Source organism: Leguminivora glycinivorella, chromosome 19, assembly GCF_023078275.1.
Source record: "Leguminivora glycinivorella isolate SPB_JAAS2020 chromosome 19, LegGlyc_1.1, whole genome shotgun sequence".
Lineage (NCBI taxonomy): Eukaryota > Metazoa > Arthropoda > Insecta > Lepidoptera > Tortricidae > Leguminivora > Leguminivora glycinivorella.
In genome coordinates this window covers 14,651,999-14,669,508 of record NC_062989.1, presented here as the reverse complement: position 1 = coordinate 14,669,508, position 17,510 = coordinate 14,651,999, and positions in this window count along the sequence as shown.

Genomic DNA, 17,510 nt, shown 5'->3' with positions numbered 1-17,510 from the left:
GCTATTAGCAATAGTATGGGAAACGATCCGTTTGTCAAGAGATCTTTATTGGGGCGACCGGCTGGTGGCCGTCCGGCGGGTCGACCGAGGTATCGTTAGGAGGACAGTGTGGCGGATCTGCGTCGGCTTCAAGTCAGTGACTGGCAAGAGGCTACGCAGGATCGGGACAGGTGGTGAACTTTCATTTCGGAGGCCAAGATTCACTTTGGATCATTTACCCAAGATATTTAGTTAGTGCTATGAAGCCCATAGGGATTCACACCCTGGATTGACGCCGCTATTAAACCTGTATTCATGTTAACCATTGCCACTGACAGCCATATCACATGACACGATGACATGACATTCAATCGCGCCTCAGGCCTTAAAAGACTCCCTCTGTCCAGAATCAATTTGTATCACTCAACACTTATTGATCCGAGCGATACGCGTACATTCCGTGTCCGGGCAGACAATTGTAAAAGCTCTGACCCACTACCACGAGATTTTCACGATTTACATTAGGTACAATACGATTTTTTTTTATAATCATTCTATGTAATTGACGGGTAAATGTGAATATTTTACCAATAAACATCTATATCTATATTTATATCATTCGATAGCGCAAACGTTACGGAAATAGTACATTACGATACAAGTGCGAGAAAAAGGGTCGTGTTTTAAATGTACACGAGTTACGAATATCCTTTTCGTACGTGTATCGTACGACGTTCAGTACAGATGGCCCTTTGAAACTTCGGAGGGCCATCTGTACTAAAAAACGTCGTGCGAAAAGGAAATTTGTAACTCGTGTCGTTATCGCCACTCGTTTCAAACTTCCTTTTTTCGCACTTGTATCGTAATGTACTATTTTGGCTCTATACTAGTAGTCTATATCTACCGTTCTTTGGTCTATACTCCGTACGTGTAGATATTAAAAAGAACGTACTTAAACAAATCATTTGTATCTACATTTTCAGGTAGTTACAACATTGGTCGGTTAACCAACTAAATACAAAACCTAACCTACCTTTAACCTTCTTATTTGGTCGTGTAATGTATTAATTTACCCTCAACCATAGTATAATAAAGAGTACTATCGTACATTACTATAGTATGACCACTTCCGCTCCCCGCGGCAAGCGCCGCCCACCCCCTCTCGATTACCTCACAGTTAACGCCTGTCAAGAACGCGAACAGTCAACCTGTCATATCTCACATCTCACTCATACAAGCATGGTACGCGTTCACCTACACGAGCTTAGAATGTGTGCTAGGAACGCGCCTCATACATATCGTCACTACTTTTAAAAAAACTTGTATCTTCGTCTGTCAATGAAAAGAAAATTGTAGTAAGTATGTATGGAATGCATATAGACTTACTGCGTTTTAACTTTAAGGAGCAGCGTGAGATACGAGATTTTTTAAAAGTAGTGACGATATATTTGATCGCCAGTGTCCGAGATGTGCCTCAACTAGCACAAGGAACCTTTGAGGTTACAGTCAACCAATCTGAATCCTAGGCAAAGAATATAATACTCACATCCTAGGCCACTGTAGAACCCTTTCACAGTAAAAGTCAAACTGACTTGTATAGCAAATAAAGCACGGTGTCAATACGACAGGGTTCTAGAGTGGCCTAGTATTTTAATTGGTTGACTGTACATGCATTTATTTTAAAACCTGAAGATCGTCGACCCACAGGTGACTTTTACCACACCCACGGGATAAAAGGAAAACCTGTCACTATTATAACGTAAAGCAAGATAAATAACGTGTGATATGACCATAGAGGAAAAAGTAAGGGAAAAGTTGTAACATACATCAGTAAATACGGGTTATTTGTATAGGCATAGTTAAGTGACATCTAGCGACAATCACGCGTCAAATAGCGTGAATTATCAGTACCACTACTCGATACTAGGTGGCAACTGTGTCTTGTCTGCCAAAAATTTAATATTAGTACAGTTGCCAACTTATAATAATATTACAAGCAGAAGGAATTGAAAACAGAATACTGATTAATACTATAGTAATAAAATTTAAATTTTGAAAAAACCCCCGACCGCGTCGTAGTGGACCGATTTTCATGAAACATGGCTAAGAACACTCCCGACTACTTAACTCAGCTTTCAGACAAAAAAAACTAAATCTAAATCGGTTGTTCCGTTCGGGAGCTACGATGCCACAGACAGACACAGACAGACAGACAGACACGTCAAACTTATAACACCCCGTCGTTTTTAACCCCCGACACAAAAACGACGGGGTGTTATAAGTTTGACGTGTCTGTCTGTCTGTCTGTCTGTCTGTTTGTCTGTCTGTGTGTGTGTCTGTCTGTGGCATCGTAGCTCCCGAACGGATGAACCGATTTCGATTTAGTTTTTTTCATTTGAAAGTTGTGTTAGTCGGGAGTGTTCTTAGCCATGTTTCATGAAAATCGGTCCACCAGGTCGCGGTCGGGGGTTTTTTCAAAATTTTAATTTTGTGGTTAGGTTTATTCCGTCGGGGGTTAAAAATTGGTGAGCATTTAGACTTTTCGTTCGTCGCGACATCTATTGACAAGTAGCAGTATTGATAATTTACGCTATTAGTCGTGAATCGTGATTGACGCGTGATTGTCGCTAGATGTCACTTAACTATGCCTATACAAATAACCCGCATATACTGATGTATGGAGTTACAACTCGTCCCATACTTATTCCTCTATGGTTATTACGTTCCCCTATATATATGGGTTCGTCAACTAATATTTGTACAGGGCAGTAAAGGTCATTGACTTGCTTGGGCATATTCTAATCACTGATAATAATATTAATCATTTATGATTGATGCACGACTGATATGTGGATTATATTTATAGCCGTCACAGTATAATAAAGAGTACTATCGTACAGTATGGCCACTCCCGCTCCCCGCTGAAAGTGCCACCCACCCCCTCTCGGTTACCTCACAGTTACCGCCTGTCAAAAACGCCAACAGTCGACCTGTCATATCTCACTTACACAAGCATGGTACGCGTTTACCTACACGAGCTTAGGCTGTGTGCTAGGAACGCGCCTCTTTCATATATTTGATCGCCAGTGTCCGAGATGTGGCCAAGTGCGCGTCGACAAATGAGTGGGGTTATGTTATCAAATGATGATGATGAACATCAAATACATAAACTACAGTTGCATACGTGATTTACGTGTGAGATATACAGAGTGGGGCCTGTAACAAAGGCGAAGAATTGAACTCTAGGCTATTCTCCTTATACTGATCAACATTTGTTCGGCGACTTTTAAAAATAACTTGTATTTTGATTTTTATCACCCTTGAAAGTTTTTTCTAAGAGGTAATGTATTGCAAATTCTGTTAAGTCTAAAGTGTGACAGACAACGTCAATGACAACAATAATGGCGTACATTGAAGCTAATATTTATTTTGTATGAAAAATTAAAAATTTAAAGACTTCATAATTTTTAAAAGTCACTGAACAAATGTTGATCAGTATAAGGAGAATAGCCTACAGTTCAATTTTTCGCCTTTGTTACAGGCCCCACTCTGTATTAGGTACTAACTTTTGCGCGCGGCTTTGCTCGCGTTAAATTCGAAAATTGCGGAATGCTCAATACAAACTTTCACCCCCTATTTTAGATAAGTGGGGGGTTAGAACGAGACAAAGAGTAGCCTGTGTCACTGTCCATCCCTTCAACTATTTCCACTTAAAAAATCACGTCAATTCCTCGCTCCGTTTTGCCGTGAAAGACGGACAAACAAACAGAGATGCACACTTTCCTATTTCTCAAAAGACTTTTTTCATTCATTATAACATTTTTTTGCAAAGTTTGCTTTACGTAAATTAAAATCAAGGGTGAACAGGCATCTTCTGGGCGAGCTCACTGCATCGTAGGCCACGTCTTTGCCTTTGGCTAGTCTGTGGCCAAGAGGAGGCCCATTTATAATAAAGAAAAAAACAATTTTTATCTTTATTTTGCCCTCAGAAATGCCTAGTTAAAATCTTTTGGTTTCCTCATGTTACACTTACACAATAAGAACATTTTTTAGAATTTCTGTTAATTTTCAAATGGCTAGGATCTAATATCTACTGAAATTTATTAAGACGATACGGTAGGGGTCAATTCTCCATACAAACGCTCTGGACTATTTCCTCCCTGGTTTTTGAAGATAGAGCAAAGATTTTTTCAACACAGATTGTTATTATTTTTATCTGTGTCGGACCGTTTTGATTTTTTTGATATTCTGCTTTTTAAAGACTCTAGAGCAAATCAGAAATTTCCAAAAACGACCTTTTTCATTGTGGCACAAGAAAAGGTGTGATACTCAAGATTGGTAACAATTAACCAAAAAAGCTAAACGGTCCGACATAGATTATTTCATTGTTATTCAGATTCTCAAATTTCGTTCCGATTTCCGATTGATTAAGTTTTGAAGGAGGAAAGAGTCGAGAGCGGAACCTCGATTTCAAAGATTTTTTTGAAATATCTTTTGACTGAGTTGTTCTTAATGGATAATTTTTTTTCGATAAATCTAGTTAATAACACTTGTATATTTAACTAAAATTCCTTTCCATTTTAGCATTTTCGCTACCGTATCGGCAAATTTTCATTTAACGTGGATCGGGATTTATTAACTTTGCAAAATTTGACCAAACACTGCAAGTTAAATAAAATGCTTGTAAAATAGATCCTTCCCTAACGTGCTAGTCGTTAATCCCTTAGTTGTCACGCAATGACCTGTGAACCTTTCAGAGTTATTATTTTAAAACATGATATGGTACAGGCAAATAGTTGGCATTCATTGGCACATAGCAACACGGTTCGTACACGCTTTTAGCTTTCAACTTTTAGCTGAGTTGCAAAAGAGTCGTCCTAATTCGATTAAAATGTCATAGAATTTAATTAGTAGTAATAGGTAATTTAAATAAGGGTTGATTGCTACACTTCTGACCCAAATAATAAATCAAAATCATTTGCAATACCTGCATCATCTCTACAAAAATTGATGCTTTAGAGTATTAATCTGTAATTTGTAATACTTTGTGTCTGGTCCACGTTCTTCATTCAACTGATAATTGTCTTACTTATATGTTCTACCCAATTATGTCAACATAATGTATACTTAATGTACCTTAGTATCAAATAGGTATTCATTCATTATAACTATCTTGTTTCTTACTTCGAGTTACTTAATACCACTTAAGATGTCCAATGTACTAGGTATCTCGATCACATGTGCATGTGTATTGTGTATCATAATTTAAATTACTGTGTAAAAACTATCCATCCAGTCTCTATTTGTGAGTTCCTATAATTGGCTCTGTATTGCTATTCTAAATTTATATTGTATCATTCATAGCTGTTGGAATTCCTTGTATAAATAAATAAAATAAATAAATAAATAAAATACAAGCGAGACTGGTTCTCAGTCAAAAGTCACAAGAATCACAAGACAACAAAAAAGTTGGGCCCACGGGTTAATCCCTGCAAGTTAAATTTGTCCCACTTCCTAGTCTCCGTGAGGCTGAACATTCGCATGGGTTTGGTGCCAAAATATGATGGTATCACCGAGCTGATGTGATGACGAAAACAGGTGGAAGATAGGAATCATGCGATGAAACGCAACCAAATTGTGCTTAAGTGGTTACAATAGGCGAATTGGCCCTTTTTTAAAGTCTGTCTTATATAATTAAGTACTGTCCAATTAACCGAAATTAAATATTACCATATTTTATTAGGACTTAAAAACAGCAATAAATATTTTTAAATTATACTTTTACGTAATCAGGCGAAAACAACGCAGTCAACTTAATCTATAGATGATCTGTGCATCAGGTCATTTTACTCGAAAACAACATTTACTGACTTAAGTATAAAGGCATAAAGTTCAATATGTCAATGATTGTTTTGACATGCAGTAAGGTTCGAATTCGATGACGTCACTACATTGCTGACAGCGTTTTTGGTGGCCAAAATAAATAAAAAATTACACACATTATTAATCGAAAATACGTAGTCATCATACACTTTTAATACCCAAAATCTATAAATATTGTTTTTTTATGTCAAATACTAAAGAAGACAATCATTTATTGTGACAAATTCGATATGAGTCTAGTAGCCTATATAGTTTCGATGATCATTTACTTGCCTCTTCATTCGCTTGCCCTTATCCCAATTACTTGGGGTCGGCGCAGCTTGTCTTTTTCTTCCATACCTCTCTATCGGACGTCATCTCATCATTCACATGCATTCGTTTCATACCATCTTCATTCAGTTGCCTGTGGAAAGAAAAGTACAGTCAGCGACCAAAGCTAACTACCAAAAATTATCTTTTTGTCAGAAATCTTATTCCTCCTCTTGCCATAAACAATTCAAGTGCGCATCTCACCAATTAGTGAGTTACAAAAGCCGCAGTGAGAAACTAGGGCGCACCAAGGCCCGCTTTTGAGCGATAATTGGTGCTCAATGAACGCTTATTGTCTCTAAACACCACTGATTGTGTAGGTGGAATTGAAGTTTGAATAGCATGAGCACTTAAAAATGTTGTACACAATACTACGGAGACATGTACAGTCAAGTGCAAAAATATGTATCGAAATATTCGTCTCATATATGGTGTACTACGCTGTTATTACACCAAACTAAGATGCTATGGGACATATTTTTGAGTAAGATGTATACACCCATATTTTTACAAGACTGTAACTTTAAAGCTGGTTTTAGTGTCACGAGGGGCGATCCGCGCGACCAATTTATATGGAGTTGACGTTGTCGTCCTCGCGGATTCGTCCGCTTTATTCTAAAACGCTCCCTGAACTTACCAACTTACCACGCTGTCGGTCCGCGTGACACAAAAACCAGCCTAAATTAAATATCCCAACATTCAGAATGTTCGGGGAATGTTCTAAAGAACTTTTTGATTTGGCGCCACCGCACCTCCTGCCAAAGAAACAAACTCCAACCTCACTTTCTCGACACGTGGCAATCCAAGAACAAACTGGCCTCTTACTCGGTTATACCCAGAACTTGCAAGTTGTGGAACAAGCTACCTTCTGAGGTGTTTCCCTTGCGCTATGACATGGGGTCCTTCACGAATCAGGTATTTAGAGTTCTCAAAGGCCGGTAACGCAGAAGTGGCTCCCCTGATGTAGCTTATGCCCAATGGGCGGAGATGATTGGTTCCCATCAGGCGGCTCGTCTGCTAGTTTGTCATAAAAAATCTAAACAAAGGGAGAGACACTTGAATTCTTCGGTGTAGGTGGCAGACCAGTTACTAGGGTTCGCTAGTTGATAAGCAGTCTCCGTAACTGATCAATTCCGAGGAATCACGCAAACGTCTTTGGTGCACTTGCACTCCCGTGAGTGTAAACGCATAGGTACATTTATACAGATGTACCAACAATGCACCTAGGCGTTGGCGGTGAGACATGTTACATTATTCATTTAGATTTACGGTAAAGAAGCAGTATTACTTTCATACAGTACTGTAGTCGCATGTATATAAGCTTTTTAAATCATAGTATGTATAAATGGGCCATTTTTTTTCAAAGTTGTCCACCTCACTTTTTTATAACATGGGTATTTTTTACGCGATTAATACTGAGAATCGCGAGCTCTTTCACAGTAGATTCATGGCCTAAATAAATCGAACAGCCCAATATCACAGCTATATTAGAGACTTTTGACAAAAACGTCGCTTTTTGTACTGACAGAACGTTATCATACCGCTGAAAAATCGCGAGGGTTTCGGTTCGAATGGACCTTCAGTGGAAATACCACATAAGTATCCACATTGATTCAGTGCCTCACCACACCTCGGACACTGGTGAACAAAGGGCCTGGCCGGACTGCCATGGTAAAATCGCCCCTGGCTAAATATGAAATATTGATATGCAGGATTATTCGTATTGTTACTACATGTACTACTACTGGATATTATGCCTCAAACTGTTTCCGTTTACGAAAAAAATTAAAAAAAAGAAATTTTGTTTTTTATTTTTTTCTTTAAAACCGCGTATCCGATTGAGTTGTTCTTTGGATATTTTATAGATATATTAGGGATACATCAATAAAAAAAAAATTAACTTCCTGACTTTTTGTTAAATACATTTTTTTTTTAATTTATGTTTTAAATATTTTTTTTTTACCACATGCGAGTTAGCGACACCTACTATATTTTTATATAACAATCGCCATTTTATACTCTATTACATATATTTTTATCAAAAATATTAGTTTGGATCAACAATGTCAAAATAAGTTATTTATATATTACTAGTATTACCCTTTAGTACGTTGCTCCTGGAAAGTGATGTATGAAAATTTTGGCATAATTAATGGAAGATTTTTTTTAAATTGGGATATGTAGATTATAGGCCGAAATTATTTTTCATCAACCCTCCCCACCCCTCCCCCTCTGCGTCACCCCTCTACCCCCTTAAAGAGCCGAAAATGCGATTTTCTCGATTTCTGACAAAACCGATGAAGATACAGAAAAAGCGTGTAGGAACGAAGTAATCCTTAATAAATTTACTACAAATCTCTCATAAACACTTTAGTGCTAGCACTTATAGTTTTCGCGCAATCCGTCACGAAAGTTGCTCCTTTCTGCAATTTTCTTTAATGAATGATAAGTTTTCTCCTTAAATGCTTACGAAATCGTCGGTTTGATAGTACTAAAATATTATAAACTCAGAATGAATTTCAGGGGAAAAAAATCACTACCATGGGCGGGACTTGAACTCACGGCCTCTAGATTGATAGATAAATGACGCTAGGGGTACCATTGATTCATATAGTAGAAAGCTGAAAGATTCGCTAGAAACTAGGGATGAGCTTTTGGTGGCTCAGTTGGTAGAGCCCTCGAGTTTCTATCCGGAAGCCGTGAGTTCAAGTCCCAACCATGGTAGTGATTTATCCCCTTAATTTTATTATAGTCATGAGTTTACAATATTTTAGTCGTATCAAACAAATTTCGTAAGCATTTTGGGACAACACTTTAATATTCTTTAAAGAAAATTGCAGAAAGGAGCAACTTTCGTGACGGATTGCACGAAAACTATAAGTGCTAGCACTAAAGTGTTTATGAGAGATTTGTAGTAAATTTATTAAGGATTACTTCGTTCCTACACGCTTTTTCTGTATCTTCATCGGTTTTGTCAGAAATCGAGAAAAATCGCATTTTCGGCTCTTTAAGGGGGGGTAGAGGGGTGACGCAGAGGGGGGAGGGGTGGGGAGGGTTGATGAAAAATAACTTCGGCCTATAATCTACATATCCCAATTTAAAAAAATCTTCCATTAATTATGCCAAAATTTTCATACATCACTTTCCAGGAGCAACGTACTAAAGGGTAATACTAGTAATATATAAATAACTTATTTTGACATTGTTGATCCAAACTAATATTTTTGATAAAAATATATGTAATAGAGTATAAAATGGCGATTATTATATAAAAATAAAGTAGGTGTCGCTAACTCGTATGTAGTAAAAAAAAATATTTAAAACATAAATTAATAAAAAAATGCATTAACAAAAAGTCAGGAAGTTAATTTTTTTTTTTATTGATGTATCCCTAATATATCTATAAAATATCCAAAGAACAACTCAATCGGATACGCGGTTTTAAAGAAAAAAATAAAAAACAAAATTTCTTTTTTTTAATTTTTTTCGTAAACGGAAACAGTTTGAGGCATAATATCCAGTAGTAGTACATGTAGTAACAATACGAATAATCCTGCATATCAATATTTCATATTTAGCCAGGGGCGATTTTACCATGGCAGTCCGGCCAGGCCCTTTATATGAAAGAGGCGCGTTCCTAGCACACAGTCTAAACTCGTGTTGGTGAACGCGAGGTGAACGCGTACTATGCTTGTATGAGTGAGATATGACAGGTCGACTGTTCGCGTTTTTGGCAGGCGGTAACTAAGAGCGGGTGGGCGGCACTTTCAGCGGAGAGTAGCCATACTGTACGATAGTACTCTTTATTATACTCTGGCCTTACATTCAGTACATTCTTGGTAGACTAGACACTAGACCGATCGAAACATGTAATTAACATTGTAGAAACCGTAATGAATCAGTAATGAGACAAGCGTAACGTAACGGACAGATCGAGCGTAAGCATCTAAGCATCCAGATAATATGCTAGCACGTTCAACTCTTAATCAGATATGTACAGTCGCCATCAGATATATAAGAGCGCCCGAGGTACTCAAAAATATCTGAACACGCCTCTATTGCCTAGGCGTTAGAGGCGTGTTCAGATATTTTTGAGTACCTCGGGCGCTCTTATATATCTGATGGCGACTGTACTTATCTATTTATAGATTAAAAAAAAGAAAAAATAAAAATGTTTTTTTTTTCGACCAGTATGCGATCCATATAACTTCGGTATGTAATTGGGTCCATTGTAGGAAACAGAATAGCATAGTTAGTTTTTTAATCATTCTTGTCTTAAAACATCATGCACCTGCGATAGATGTTGAAGTTACACCAAGTGCTGTTGAGAAACGTGTTTTGTGTGTTCGATATGAGATTATTAGTAGAGTTCATTGTAAAGCCCGTTTCTCAACAGCAATTGATGTAACATCTATCGCAGGTGTAAGGTTTTTTTAGAAAAAAAAATACGAATTTAAGAAAAGTAACTATGCCATTCTGTTTCCTATAATGGATATAAATATATACCGAAGTTAACGGAATTCAATAAGGTATAGGTATGTACGGACTAAGTTATTTAGTTGTTATTTATGATCGTGACATTCGTGACAAAAGTCGTAGATAGAAGAGTTATGCATAGTAGCATACTACGAGTACTCGATCGTTCCGTAGTTTTTAATTTTCCTAGAAATCTTTATAAAGTTCTATTTTTGTGATTTTTTTCATAATAGTTTTTAAACATATAGTTCAAAAGTTAGAGGGGCACTTTTTTTTCCTTTTAGGAGCGATTATTTCCAAAAATATTAATATTATCAAAAAACGAATTCAGTAAACCCGTATTCATTTTTAAATACCTATCCAACAATATATCACACCACACGTTGAGGTTGGAATGAAAAAAAAATCAGTCCCGACTTTACATTTCAGCTTTCTAGTGCTAACGGTCACTGAGATTATCCGCGGACGGACGGACGGACAGATAGATGAGATAGACATGGCGAAACTTGAACTTGGCCCTTTGGCTAGCTACGGTTTTAGAGGGCTCAAAATATGGATATCTAGATTCCTAAAGTTTTTTCTTCTATTTTTGTTTCGCCTAAAACTTTTTGCTATAATGATCAGTTGGCCGGATTATAGATTAGGCTAATACATTTGAAGCGAAAAGGATTATGGAATAACAGAATAACAGTATAGATCAAAAGTTTTTATGATCATAAATTTTATTGCAAATAAAATAAGGCCTTTTTAGTAATATAGTAATTAAAAATAGGACAAATAAAGATTAGGCCTTCCATTACACTATGCCAAGTATGATGTTATGCTAATTGATTATTTGGTTACATGCCCATTAGGCCAAAACGGTTAGGCCAAGTGATAATAGAACAAACGTTCTTAGAAATGTAGAGGGACACCCTCAAAATATATATGGAGCTCAAAATTTGCCTACAGACCCCTAGTTATACATAAATGTATATTTAGCGACAAGTTAATACTCAAATTGGGAATACAAAACTGAGAATTACCGAACCACGATTCCTAGTGATTAGTAAAATTGTATTCGACGTGTTAGCATCTATCTGCGATTTCATTCGCGTTGCGGTTTGAATGAATTCCACATCACATATATTTCCTTCTTCACAAAACAGAAATCATTGTTATAAATGGTTTCTGTCTAATAAAATAAAGGAAGTTTTAGGAAGGAGGAAAGGAAAGGGAGGAAAAAGGTTTAGGAAGAGTGACATTAAACCATATTGCCACATTCGCGTGTCATCCTCGTCACCTGAATGAATTATGAACCCACTAGGCCCAGATTAGATAACCCGCGTTTTATCCACTTTTATATGTATGTTCATTAGATAAAATTTGACTTTATGACAGGTTTTATTTACAAAGTATAGGAGTTTAAGTCCGCCTAAAGGTGCACACAGACTAACGTGACAACTAGAGAATGCAAATTGGAGCTAAGGGCTGTTCCGCACTAAGTCTGATCTGAATTCAAGAAAATAGGATCCTTCATAGCCGTAGAACTATTTTTATGATACTTTACGCACTGCATCTTTTCACCGTCATCCGATTTATTTCCGTATGTATCAGTGGTGGCTGGTGAAAATTTTTGCTAGGCAACACTGAGCAAAAAGAAACCTTTTTTTTTTTTGTCGCAGGGGTAAATGCATTTACGCATCTCACCCCCGGGCTTTGGAAGCCCGTTGGGGATGGGGTGGTATGTGGGACTCGCCCCTCCCTTAGCTCTCTCTGCTAGTCAGAAAGAGGGGAGGAGAATACCCACTAACTTCCCCTGCGGCGTTACCCTCACTGCCGTTATAGGGGAGCACCATGAGTTCAAAAATATTCTACCACGATGCTCCCCCGGCTTGCTTTTTAAAAGCACCCTCGGACCGAAAGGAGGAGGGGCTGTGTAACGCTACAGCCCCACCTTATACGTGTAGAGCCTTACGTGCGGGTCCCCAACCCGCGGCTCTACTGCATGGGGAATCAGGCCGTTAGTAAACTGCCGCCGTCTTCTTCCCCTCCGTCTTTGTCGGAGTGGATGCGCATTCTGCCTTTCTTCGCGCTGCCGCTCCGCTTCTTCTTTTCTCAGCATCACTTTTTCGCAAAAGTTGCTGAATGCCGCCCATGATCTCTTGCACACAAGTATTTTTGCGACTATATTGTGCAAGGTGAGATCGTCGTCGTTAAGGGCTATTTCTAGCTCCCACCGCTCAGGTGCCCAATTAGGGCATTCCACCATTGTATGGTAAGCTGTGTCATCTGGGTGACCGCAGTGATGACAAACGGGCAAAGGTTCCCTCTTTATCATGTACAGGTAATGACCGAAGCAGCCATGTCCGGTCATTACCTGTACCATTCTGTATGTCAGAACGCCGTGTTCGCGGTCGAGCCATGCGTCAAAGGACGGGAGGAGCGCTCCTATTGTGTACGTTCCATATATAGGGCTCGTCCTCCAATTGGCTCTTCCAGCGGTCCCTCTCTCTTTTCCTAGTCTCCTGCAGTCGTGCCTCTAGTTCCCGAGGTGCCAGACGCTCATCGGTGGTTCGGAGTTCTACCCTCTGGTTATAGCGCTCGGCCAATATCCGAGCGTCCAGCTCCCAAGGCATTTTGCTAGCGAGGACACATGCAGCTGCGTGTCCAATCGTCGAGTATCCTCTAATAATACGCCGTGCAATAACCCTCTGAGGTAGCAAAAAGAAAAAAAAAAGAAACCTACCTTAACATTAAGTACTTTACTAAGTAATCAATTTTAGGCAAGCCTGTTGGAATCGGCTTGTATGGACCAGTCGCTGCTGGTATGTATAAAAATGTGTTAAGGTACAGCGGGGCAAAGCTCGACTGGGGAGCAATTGTAACTGATCCATTTTTTCCATTATTATTATCCACTGAACACGCCTAATATATAACCGGTGGACACTCTATTTAATAATGCAAACATCGTAAAACGTGGAAAAAATAGTCTAGGTACATTTTCCCCCAGTCGAGATTTGTCCCGATGTACATACATACATACAATCACGCCTGTATCCCATAAAGGGGTAGGCAGAGCACATGAAACTACTAAAGCTTCAGTGCCACTCTAGGCAAATAAGGGGTTGAAAGAAAACGAAACTGTGACATTGCAGTGACAGGTTGCCAGCCTCTCGCCTACGCCACAATTTTAACCCATATCCCATAGTCGCCTACATTGTCCCGATGTACCTTACCTTATCTAGATCTTGATTGACTACGATGGTAATTTTCGTTCAAACTTTCATAAAAGTTCTAAATCTCCCACATTCTATTCGTTCCTTAATCAATTCGTGCTTCCCGTGACGTCATATGACCTAAAAAGGTGACATAACATTATTGGATGAAGTCAGAGTGGTGACGAAGGTGTGAGTAGGGCGAGTAAACAAACCAAAGCTTTGCCTTTGACGGTGTTTAAAAATTGTTTCGTTCGGAACAAATTGACCGCTGCAAGAGTTGCAACAGCTCGTTTATGGGCATTTTCAGAAATTGGTACCCAGAATTAGTGATAGTTATTAACAAAAATTAACTCGATGTCACGTAACTTTGACGACCGGTTTGACTCAGTCGGTAGTGACCCTGCCTGCTGAGCCGCGGTCCTGGGTTCGAATCCCGGTAAGGGCATTTATTTGTGTGATGAGCACAGATATTTGTCCTGAGTCATGGACGTGTTCTATGTGTATAAGTATTTGTATATTATGTATATCGTTGCCTGAGTACTCACAGTACAAGCCTTCTTGAGCTTGCCGTGGGGCTCAGTCAATCTGTGTAAGAATGTCCTATTAATATTTATGTCAGTTTTGTGACGACAATTAAGAATAAAAATTTGTCTAAATACCAACTTTTTCATGTTCTAAATGTAGATAATTGCTTATAGTTTATGTAATTAACACAAAAGCAATATTTTTATTGAAATTTTGCATCTGACATCGAGTTAATTTTTGTTAAAAAGTTTCAGTAATTTTGAATCCCAATTTTTGAAAATGCCCTTATCTTAATTCTTAACTAGGTTACATTTTTATGTAAGTTTCGAATGAATGATTTTTCCCTCGACATGAAACACTTACGTTCATCTGAGTGCGTTTTCACATTATCCGATCCGATATCGGATGTCGGACCGATATCCCATACATACAGGCGCCATCGTGGATTTTTCCATTGAAATCCTTCCGAAATCCGTTATCGGATCGGATAATGTGAATTGTGTGTATTTTTATTTTCTTGTCTGTTTTACTTTTTCTTCCGAATATGGAAATTTTTGTACTTTTTCTACTCAGAATCATAAGCTCTTTCGATTCTGCAGGATAAAAAAAATGCCTAACCATTTTTTTCCACTGAGTTCCTATTTCTCATACAACTTGTTTGATCGTAACTCAGAGGAAGACAAAAAGAAATGTCTCCTAGTAGAATTAAAAGAGCTCATGATTCTGAGTAGAAAAAGTGCAAAAATTTCCAGAAATTAAAAAAAAAGTGAAATCGACAACAAAATGCCCTAAGAACCCCAAGAAAAAAAAAATCTTCGATATTGTCAGCATGTGAGTATGCCTTCAATCGCCTAATAGTTGGGCATATTAGACCATTTAGGCCTTAGCACCACCACATCTCATCCTGTAGGTGTCGTGGGTGTCGTATATACGTATGGCGAGTATGGGAATCGAGTATCTGATGCGAGTATCTGATGATGGCAGATATGCACATGAGCAAGGCTCGCTCAGTTTTTTCGCGGGGTCCTTGCTCCGCTTGCTCGTGAAACCTATGCTCGCCACCACCACAAAAAAAAAACAAGGAAGCATGTCACTAAATGACGCTGTTTTCATTATGATGGAAGTTTTAACGTCAAATGTTTTAAATACTTGCAAATCACGAGTATTTATACGCACAAAACCACACATAAAATACCAATTCCAATTAAAATCTGAATGCAATTACTTTAACGCGTGAACTTGATTTATTAACTGCCCAGTGAGCTGGATTAATTAATTGAACGGTTTTTAATTACTTTCAGTGGTTGCACAGTATCATACGAACAGTTTTATACGTTTTGGTAGTGTCACATAATAAATAACTAATAAGGCACTTAAGGTTCACTGTTTATATTCTAACCATCTCCAATTTACAAGAAAGTCACGACACTAAGGGTCGGTCGGTTGCACCAAATCGTCTGTCACTGAATATGTTCGTTAAATTTTATTGTATGGGAAGTTCCATAGACATTTGCCGCGTGACGATGATGTGTCTGTCAAATGTGGTTGATGCAACTGGCCCTAAGAATGCAAAACTCGAACGTAACGAACGCTTGTACTTAGGATCAACCAAGAAATCGTGAAAAAAATGTGTCTCTTTCATACATTTTACTGGTCTGACCCCAAGTTTGAATTTTTCAATGGGATACTCAATTATTTTTCTTGATTTCATTAGTTGTGCCCATACTTCCATAGTATTTGCTCAGTATGGGCAAAACATTAACGGGTTTGAATAAATGTTTTTCATTCAGTTACATATTGCATTTGCATTTTATACCAAACTATGTATTGGTAAGCATTATGCACCAGAACGGCGTATTTATAGGCAAAACAGTAATGTAAGTTCTATAAACGCTTATAAAAGGCATTTACCGTGGGAGAATCCACGTGGTCGATGTATAAACCATAAAAGGACTGGTGATAACTGGGTCAAACTAGATATCTGATGTACCTTTCTGCGTAACGCACTGGTGAAAAGAAAGTTGCTATTTAGGAGTATATTTGAGTACCTACTTACTGTTTTGAACTCAACTATATTTTTATCTCATTTTTTTTAATATTTATATTTTCGCATGCCCGAATTTTATTTTTCATCATACCAACTGGTAAAGCCTATCTTGATTCTTCATAAACGGATGAGAAATTTATCATACAAATTTTAACTTGATGTCCAAAACGGGCGGGTAGAATTGACGTTCAAATTATGAAATTACTTTGCACTCTTGAGGATAAAATGCAACTTATTCATCCGTTTTCGAAGAATCAAGACACACTTAACACAGCAAAAAAGAGTGTACAAGTTTCTAATGGGTTGGCAACGCGCATGTGACACTCCTTTTTTTATATCATAAAGACTGTATCGTTAAGTATGAGGACAACTTTGAGTAGCCGTATTTATTTGCTATTATATTTTTTTCTTAAAACAAGACATAGGCTTGATAAGGCACATAATAAGGTTCACATTTTGTCCTAGAAACTCGACGTGAAGCAAGTGGTTTAGACAGTATTGACTTAATCCTCCCGAGTAACAATTACGATTCCGGACAAATGCTACTAGAAAATTCACAAAGTGCGTAAAAAACGATACGATTGCGAAAAAAAATTGTACTGTGTGAACCTCAACGACATATGATCCACAAAGCAGAATATCTGGACATAGTCTAGCCATAGTTATTTTTAAGAAATAAAGTTCAGGATCTGTGTATGGCGGCCATTTAGAGAATGTGGCATGGTGCTTCCTCTAACTCCGACTTTGATGTCGAATTTAACTATCATACACTGTTTATATCGATTTGGTTTAGGCACTGTTCAAACACCGTGAATGTCAGTTAGACTTTGGCCTATGGCTAATTTTTTTATCTGTTTCTCTCATCCTGCTTGCATCAAAAATTTACGACAATCCGGAACGTTGCTCAAAATAGCGTTTTTTTTAATTATATAAATTCACCGCATTTATTCTGCAAGTACCCAATTGAAAAACCATGAAGAGGACTCTTAAAGAATATATTTTGGCAGCATATTAACCTTTGTTTGTTGAAATCGTACAAACAGTCATTGAAATATTCTCAAATTAAGCCAGATAGGGGTTGTCCGAAATTT